This window comes from Elephantulus edwardii, unplaced genomic scaffold (genome assembly GCF_000299155.1).
Source record: "Elephantulus edwardii isolate Elephantulus edwardi_28Jun2011 unplaced genomic scaffold, EleEdw1.0 scaffold00143, whole genome shotgun sequence".
NCBI classification, from domain to species: domain Eukaryota; kingdom Metazoa; phylum Chordata; class Mammalia; order Macroscelidea; family Macroscelididae; genus Elephantulus; species Elephantulus edwardii.
Window position 1 is genome coordinate 2,442,411 of NW_006399893.1, and position 9,436 is coordinate 2,451,846.

Sequence of the window (9,436 nt, forward strand, 5' to 3'; positions counted from 1 at the left end):
CTTGACAATTTCAACCCTTTTTTCTATATATTCTATCTGTTGCTATTGCCCTTATGGTAAGGGAAATTTTTTTCTTGATGTTGAAACATAATTCATATTGAACGCTGTATGTTAGATTTGATCTTCAGTAGCAAGCACTTTAGATTCTCTTCATTTTCAGCAAAGTTGTGTTATTTGCATAACTTTGGTGTTGATGTCTTCATCTTATCCTGATGCCACATTTTTCTTCATAGAATCTAGCTTCATGAATTATATGCTCAGTATACAAATTGAATAGGTATGGAGAAATATACAACCCTGATGCACACCCTTCCTGATTTTAAACCATACAGTGTTCCCTGTTCCATTCAGCCAACAGCATCTTGATCTAGGTGTAGATTTCGTATAAGCTCAATTCAGTAATCTAAGATTCCCATTCTTCTCATTATATTAAATTGTGATCACACCGTTAAAGTCTTCATAGTTATTTGCTATACATCAGAAAACTGGACAATGACTAGGGATGATAGAAGAAGAATGGGTGATTTTGAGTTTTGGTGCTGGAGAAGAGTATTGAATGTACCATAGGCTGCTAGGAGAACAAACAGATTCATCCTAGAGAGGGTGAAACTAGATTGCTCCTTGGAGTCAAGGATTCTGAATTTCCATCTGACATACCTTGGGCATGTTGCAAGGAGGAACCAGTCCTTGGAGAGGGATATTATATTTGGGAGGGTTGAGGGACAGTGCAAGAGAGGAAGACCCTGAACGAGATAGATTGACTCAGTGACTAGGGTTATGGGAGTAGGTATGCAATAAGACAATATGGTTGGCTCAAGTTAGAGCAGGGTTTAGAGCTGTTGTGCGTAGGGTCTCTATGAGTAAGTAGCAAGTGACTCGACACCGCATAACAACAACAATATGGTCAATGAAACACAGATAGACATTTATCTGATATTCTCTGCTTTCAGGCAGGATCCATCTGATACCAGCAATGATATCCTTGGTTCTAAACTTGAACAGTTTAGAATTTCTGGAAGTTCTCTGTCAAGGCAGCGTTCCAGCTATTTCTGGATGATCTTCATTATTTTGCTTGCATATGAAATTTATTATATAATTTCCAAATTCTATTGGATCTTTCTTAAGTATGAGAACAAATCCAGATCTCTTCTAGTCAATTAGCCAGGGAGCTTACCTTGAAATTTCCTGACATAGACTGGTTATCATATCCAAGATCGCATCTGTTTATTGAAACATTATCTGGGGCCTTATTTTTGACAGTGTCTTCAGTACAGCTTGAACTTCTGTTCATATCATTAGTTCTTGTTTGTATGATGCTTCCTGAAATTTTTCAGTGTCACCCAATTCTTTCGGATACACTGATTCTGTATATTCCTTCTGTCTTCTTTCAGTCCTTCTGGATCATTCAAGATTTTGCCTATGTCAGGTCTCAATAATGCAACTCAAGGCTTAAATTTGATTTTCAGTTCCTTGAGCTTGAGAAATTCCAGGAGACTATTTTTTTGAACCTTTTATTCTCTCCCTTAACCTCTTTGTACATATTGTTATATATTGCTTTGCCTTCTTAAGCTGCCCTTTGTAATCTTCTTTCCATCCATTTTACTTCAGCCTTTCTTCCCTTAGTTTTTGATCCTTTAATGAGATTTTCATAGTATCTTCTGACATCCATTCTAACTTTTTCTTTCTCCTCTTTCTTATAATAATCTTTATCGCTCTTCATAGATGATATCTTTTATTTCATCCCACAGCTCCTCTGGTATTCAATTGTTGTGATCAGTATCTCAAATTTGTTATATTTTTTAAAAAATTACTAGTATTTTATTTCCACAATATAATATAACTTAATTGGATTGTGTTGTTTTTTCCCACAATCTCTTTCTTTTTATTGAGATTTTAATGAAAGTTTATAGAGAACTTGGATTTCCATTCATTCATTGTTGCGCATTTTCCTCCGTGCCCCTCCTCAAGTTAGCTTTTCTCTCTGATATCTGTATAAAAAGACTATTTGATTAGGTATTATTGACATGACAAGAGTCCAGACTAAGAGCTGCATAGGAAAATGGACTGGTGGAGGGGGAGCACTGTATATCAAATTTGTTCTTAAGATAATTTTTTTTAATTCAAGATTGTATTTTGATTCTTGTGGGCTTGTTTTAATCTTCTTCCATTTCAATTTAAACTTGTACTTGAGTAATTGGTGGTCTGTTCCACCATCAGCACCCAGCCTGGTTCAAATTTCTGATATTCATCTTCTCCAATGATTCTTTCCACAGTGGTAATCAATCTGATTCTTCTGCATTCCATCAAGTGAAGTCCATGTGTGAAGTCACCTTTTGTGATTTTTTTTAAAAAAAGATATTTGCTATGATACAAAATTCTTTTTTTTTCACTCTCCAGCCTCATTTCTGTTGTCAAGTACATTGTTGTTGTTGTTGTTGTTGTTGTTACGTGCCCTCCAGTCAGTTGCGACTCACAGCGACTCTGTGTACCCTGCTCTATCCTGTGCCAATCACAACTGCCTCTGACACATCCATCCCGATTACCCGAGTCACTGAAGCAATCTACTTCATAGAGGGTCTTCCCCTCTTTTGCCATCCCTCCACCCTCCCAATCATGCTGTCCCTCTCCAAGGACCTGTTCCTCCTTACAACATGTCCAAAATATGTCAAACGAAGCCCCAGAATCCTTGCCTCTAAGGAGCAGCCTAGTTTAACCCTCTCCAGGATGAATCTGTTTGTCTTCTTGTCATTCCATGGTACATTCAATACTCTTCTCCAGCACCACAGCTCCAAGGCATTAATTCTTCTTGTGTCCCCCCTTGTCATTATCCAACTCTCTGATGCATGCTAAGTGATTGCAAAGACCATGGCCTGTATCAGATGCACCTTAGTCTCCAGAGTGACACCATGGCTCTTCAGTACCCTGGAAAGGTCCCTAATAGTAGACTTCCCTATCACAATATGTTTTGTGGGTTTTTTTTTCTTTTTATTTCCTGGCTGCTGGTTCTAAGAGTGCTGACCATGGAACCAAGCAAACTAAAGTTGTTAAGAATCTCAATCTCTTCACCATCCATCCTGATGCTGCCAGTTGGTCCAGTGGTGAGAATCTTTGTCTTCCTGACATTGAGCCTCAATCCATACTGAAGGCTGCAGTCCTTGACCCTCTGCAGCAAGTGCTTCAGGTCCTCCTCAGTTTCAGCAAGCAAGGTTGTATCATCTAGATAACATAGGTTGTTGATTAGTCTTCATCCTGATGCCACATTTCTCCTCATAAAGCCGAGCCTCCCGGATAATCTGTTTTCCATACAGGTTGAATTGGTATAGGGATAGAACACATCTCTGGAGTACACCTTTCCCAATTTTGAATGATGCAGTGTTGCCCTGCTCTGTTCTGACGACTGCCTCCTGGTCCAAGTATAGGTTTCACATTAGGTCCATCAAGTGTTCTGGGATTCCAATTCTTCTCAGAGTCAGCCACAGTTTGTTATGATCCAGTCAAATGCCTTTGCATAACCAATGAAACACAGATAGACATTCTTCTGGTATTCCCTGCTTTCAGCTAAGATCCCTCTAACATCAGTTACAATATCCCTAGTACCACGACCCCTTCTAAACCCAGCTTGGACTTCTGGCAGTTCTCTGGTGATGTGCTGTTCCAGTCGTTTTTGGATAGTCTTCAGTCAAATCTTGCTTGCATGTGAAATCAATGATATTGTTCTGTAGTTTCCATACTCTTGTTGGGTCACCCTTCTTTGGAATGGGAACAAATACAGATCTCTTCCAGTCAGTTGGCCAAGTGGTTGTTCTCCAGATTTCTTGGCACATCTTGGTGAGCACGTCCAGGGCAGCATTTGTTAGCTGAAATACATCAAGTGGTATACCATCTATTCCTGGGGCCTTGTTTTTGGCTATTTCCTTCAAAGCAGCTGGAACTTCTTCCTTCATCACCATAGGCTCTTGCTCATATGTTATTTCATGAAATTCTTCTGTGTCTGCCAATTCTTTTGATACGGCAACTTAATATATTCTTTCCACCTTCTTTTAATACTTCCTGGATCATTTGGTATTCTTCCTAAAGCATCCTTAATTATAGCAACTCAAGGTTTGAATTTGTTCCTCAGTTCATTGAGCTTATGAAATACTGAATGAGTTCGGCCCTTTTGATTTTCCAACTCCAGCTCCTTGCACATTTCATTGTAATATTTTGCTTTGTCATCCCGTGCTGCCTTTCGGAATCTTCTGTTCAGCTCTTTAGTATCTTGAATTCTTCCTTGTGCTTTGGCTTCTCTGCTCTCCGGTGCAATCTTCAGAGTTTCTTCTGACATCCATTTTGGTCTTTTTTTTTTTTCTCTTCTGTCTTTGTATTGACTGTTTGCACTCTTTCTGGATGATACATTTGACATCCTCCCACAGCTCATCTGGTCTTTGCTAATTACTGTTCAAGGCCTCAAATCTGTTCCTGAGATGATTCTGAAATTCAGGTGGGATGAACTCAAAGTCATATTTTGGTTCCCGTGGATTCTGTTTAATTGTCCTCAGCTTCAGCTTGAACTTGCATATGAGTAGTTCTTAAATATCCTCAATTTCCTCATCTTTAGATTTAGTGATCGGTACTATATTCAAATATTAGGCATTTTGACAGTTTTCCTTGTATGTGTGTAGTCCTTAGAATGTTCTTTTTGATGATGAATGTGACATCCCTGTTTGATTTATCATTCCCAGCTAGCAGTAGAGTAATTCTTATTAAATATAGTCAGTATTCATCCATGTAGTTCACTAATATGTAGGATGTTGATCATTATGCATTTCACTTCCTCTTTGCCAACTCCCAATTTTCCTAGATTCATGATTTATGCATTCCACATTTCAATTATTAATAGATATTTATAGCTCTCTCCTCCCACCCCTGCCACTTTTTGAGTCTTGCTACAAAACAAATGAAGGTCTTTCCTTGGGTAAAAACTTTATTCCATTTGCATCATTAAGGTAGATCCTTCTTTGAGGAAACAGCTTGTCCTGAGTTGCGTTCTGAATGCTTTCTATACTGAGAAAATTATCTTCCTTCCGACACTTTATTGAGCAATGTTCCAGTGCTATTCAGAGTTTCAAAAGCCTTTTATTTCAAAAGCGGATGGCCAGTTATGTGTTTTGTTATTGTTGTTGTTGTTGTTGTTATGTGCCTTTGAGTTGCCTGTGGCCCATAGCAACCCTATGTACAGCATCTCTGAACCCTGTCTTGTCCTGTGCCAGTCTCACTAATTTCAGCACACCAACCCCCATTGCTCCATTTACTGTATCAATCCATCTCACCCAGTTGTTGTTGTTGTTATGTGCCGTCAAGTCGTTTGTGACTCAGAGCGACCCTATGTAAAACAGCCGTAAACCGTGCTCTATCCTGTGCCAATCTCATTGCCTCTGACACACCCATCCTGATTACCCCAGTCACTGAATCAATCCGCCTCATAGAGGGTCTTCCCCTCCTGCGCTGCCCCTCTACTCTACCCAGCATGATGTCCTTCTCTAAAGACCTGTCTCTCCTTACAACATGTCTAAAATATGTCAGACGAAGCCCCAGAATCCTTGCCTCCAAGGAGCAGCCTGGTTTAATCCTCTCATGCCACCCCTCCACCCTTCCGAGCATGATGTCCTTCTCCAAGGACCAGTCACTCCTGCCTATGTGCAATATGTGAAAGTATGAGAAACGGACCTTCAAAATCCTAGCCCCCAAGGAGAAACTTGCTTTCACCTTCTCTAAGAAAGACCTATTTGCTTTCTAGGCAGTTCTTAGTATGTTGAAGACTCTCCTCCATCACTGCAATTCCAAGGCATAAATTTTTCTTCTTCTTCCATCTTTAGTCATTATCCAGCTCTCCTATGCATAGCAAGTAATTGAGAAGACCATGTTCTGGATTAGGCACACTTTAGTTGACTCATATCATTGCTTTTCAGTACTCGGGAGAGGTCCCTGACAGCAGATTTCCCAATGCAGTTCGTCTTTTGATTTCCTGACTGTTGATGTTAAATATGTTGATTGTAGAGCCGAGCAAGCTAGTGTGTCTTAGTATGGAAACTCCACTGAAATCTGTCTACTGTGGTTACTACTGCTGGTATATGAAAAAATAGTGGTACAACTTCCAATGGCACAGCAAAACACAAGCCACCACAGTACTGACAGATAAATGGTGATGTGACATGTTACAACATCAATACATCCATCACCATGAGTATCGTCTGTGAGTTCTTTCTGGCCATTCCAATAGATTAGCAGACCTAGTAGCAGAGTGGTGGGATCCCTGAAAGGTGATTGTTATTAGAATTAAAGGAAGAAGGTCTGAGGAGTATAGGGGATGTCTGGCCTCAGATGAACTGGTTTTGTGCTGTGGATGTTGATGGGGGCGGTAGCCCCTTGTGGAGTTTGTGTAAGTTAGATGTGCTACTCCCAGGTCTGCTGCTCTATTTTTTACAGCAATATAACCAAAACTCTTGTTGTGGGTTATGTTTTAGAGCTCTGGTGTTATATAGTACATAAGGAGTCGTTGGCTCACCCAAAGGGCTATTCTTCTCCAGTGGTTCAAATCCACTAGCAGCTCTGCAAGGAAAAGATAAACAGTCTTTGTGTTTTTAATTTTCAGCCTCAGTGGAGGGTCAGCTATGGTCAGTACCAACTTGATGGAAATAAGTTTTTTAAACTCCAAACTACTTTCCAGTTCCTTCTTATCCTTCTTCACAGTAATGGGGGAGAGGGGGAATGTCAGTTACTCTACAGTATTGCTTTGAGGATCTATCAAATGCAGACTCATTTGGAGATACTACAATAAATAGAAGATACTAGAATAAGTGTTCTTTGTAAGGTTAAATTATAGTTAAGAAAACTAAATGTATACAAGTGAAACTGTCTTGAATCTTCAAAATTGCAAGTAAGCCAGCACAAATCAATATAAGTATATCACAAGAATGTTTCTCCTTGAAAAGCGCCATGAAAAAGGTAGTTTAAGCAGCTGTTTGTCAATCTGTTAACTCATACGTCTGTATAATTCCCATTTCTTTGTAAAAACAAGATTCTTCTAAAGTATAAAATGAAGAGTGGTTTTCTGAACACAGTAGTCATGTTTAGATGTGTCTCATGATTAATGTTTAAGTACAGAAATAATGATTGTATAAAATCTCTCTGTGGGTCAATGCTTGGCACTTAAGCTTGATGATTCTTTCCCAGAAAACACATTTATCCAACATTTAATGGTTTCATTTTTATTTGACTAAGTCATCATTCCTTTCTTTAGGTTTTTGTAGTTGTTTGTCATGTTCAAAGGAAAGCTGAATGTACTTTGTAATATTTACATGTTTGCCTACATAAAGCTCTGATTTCAACAGCAGGAACATATGCTAAAGAGAGCAAAGGCAATATGAGCAGATGAGTGTCTAGAAGGTGCAGCACATGGTGAACCCCAATTCTAAACTTCCTTATTTGCCTTGCAAGGTGCATTGACACCTAATAATCTAGATTTGGCTAGTTAGCTTTGATTTCTTACTTTTTATTTGAAATACCTCATTACCATACTCCTTTTACTTAAAATATGATAACCAGAAAGTGCAGACTATCGTTTAGTACTATTAGTCGTTGGGAAAAGATACCATGCTGGAAAAAGTGGAAGGTCGGAGAAAGAGAGGAAGACTCTCAACAAGATGAATCGCCATGTGCCTGTTACAGTGGACTTGAGCGCAGCAGAGATGGGGAGGGTTTTGTAGGATCAGGTAAGGCTCCTATATCTGTTGTTCAGAGCATAGCTATCAGTCAACTTGTCAGCACCCTGCAAACACCAGCCCCTGTCAGTTCATACAGACTTCAGTAGTGCTTTGCGCTGATGCTTTTGTCCTCTTCCTCTCATTCTCTCTTATACTCTTTATTTTTCTCTTTCTCCATCTCTCCTTTCATTCCTCCTCCTTATTTACTAGTCTTTTATTTCCTTGGCCTTTCTTTTTTTTGTTTTTGGTTTTTTTTGTTTGTTTGTTTCTGAAAACAAGTTTTATTTAAATAAGTTTAAATACATTACATAACATTAAAACTGAAAAGGGTGGTGGGGGGAGAACCTATTGTTCCTTCACAGGACATTGGGCCGCTGTTGCTATCAAGCTGCAAGCGCTACAGCTAGCTAGGACTGAAACATCAGCTTGTTCCCTTGTCAAAAGTTTAACTCTGAAGTTTGGCTCACATACTGGTGTTTTCTGGGACAGACAAGGCTTCAGGATTATGTCTGGTCAGAAAGAACTAAGACCTTGGTGGCAGATAGATGTCCCAGCTCACTCCTAAGCTCTGCCTGCTTTGCTGGGCTGAAGACACCAATGATCTTTCTTTTGTTACCACAGCTCCTTCTAGTGGTACAGCAGCCTCACCCCATCCTCTCCTCAGCTCCACCTAGGGGTGCTCAGGTGCTGGGTTGACCTTCTTTTGGAGTAGGGGCATTTTGGGCTAGACATAGCCATCTAAGATCTTGGGGATCTGAGTTCGGCTGAAACATCACATTTATTGCTTTGTTTCAGGCGGGGCACTGTCAGGTGCCTACTGCTTGACCTTCCAGACTAGACAGCAAGGCTCTTTTCAGTTTATTGCATGAAAGTGTTACACTAGTCCAAGTTAAAAGTGGACCCCAAATGGTTACATTATACAAGCTGTGAAGTTTAAACTTGTGACAAGGGACAGAAGGGAAATTTTCTACTCATTGCAAGGAAATCCTCACTTAAGTTTCAGTGAGCCACAAGCACTAAAACCCACCAACCTTCAGCTGGTCGTCCTTAGTCCAATCTCTACAAGGAACTGGCATATGTTCTTGCATTGGTCACCCTGTAGCTGAATTACTTCTCCATATTCTGGATGCTCAATTACAGTACCATTGCAGCCAAACTTCTTCTTAAATGCCTTCCCTGTTGTTGTTGTTATGTGCCTTCGAGTCGTTTGCGACTCATAGCGACCCTATGTACAACAGCCCTAAACCCTGCTCTATCCTGGGCCAATCGCATTGCCTCTGATACACCCATTCTGATTACCCTAGTCACTGAATCAATCCACCTCATAGAGGGTTTTCACCTCCTGTGCTGTCCCTCCACCTTACCGAGCATGATGTCCCTTTCCAAGGACCTGTCTCTCCTTACAACATGTCCAAAGTATGTCAAACGAAGCCCGAGAATCCATGCCTCCAAGGAGTAGCCCAGTTTAACCCTCTCCAGGATGAATCTGTTTGTTTTCTTGGCAGTCCAGGGTACATTCAATACTTTTCTCCAGCACCACAGCTCAAAGGCATCAATTCTGCTTCTATCTTCTCTAGTCATTGTCCAACTCTCTGAAGCCTAACAAGTGATTGCAAAGACCATGGCCTGTATCAGGTGCACCTTAGTCTCCAGAGAGACACCGTTGCTCTTGAGTACTTTAGAGAGGTCCCTAA

The 9,436-nt window shown here is 40.2% G+C and overlaps 1 protein-coding gene across 1 annotated transcript in view; it reads left to right on the forward strand.

Moving 5' to 3' along the window:
- THSD7B (thrombospondin, type I, domain containing 7B) overlaps positions 1–9,436 on the forward strand; it is a 1,033,118-nt gene that overhangs the window by 440,696 nt on the left and 582,986 nt on the right. The window lies entirely within an intron of this gene.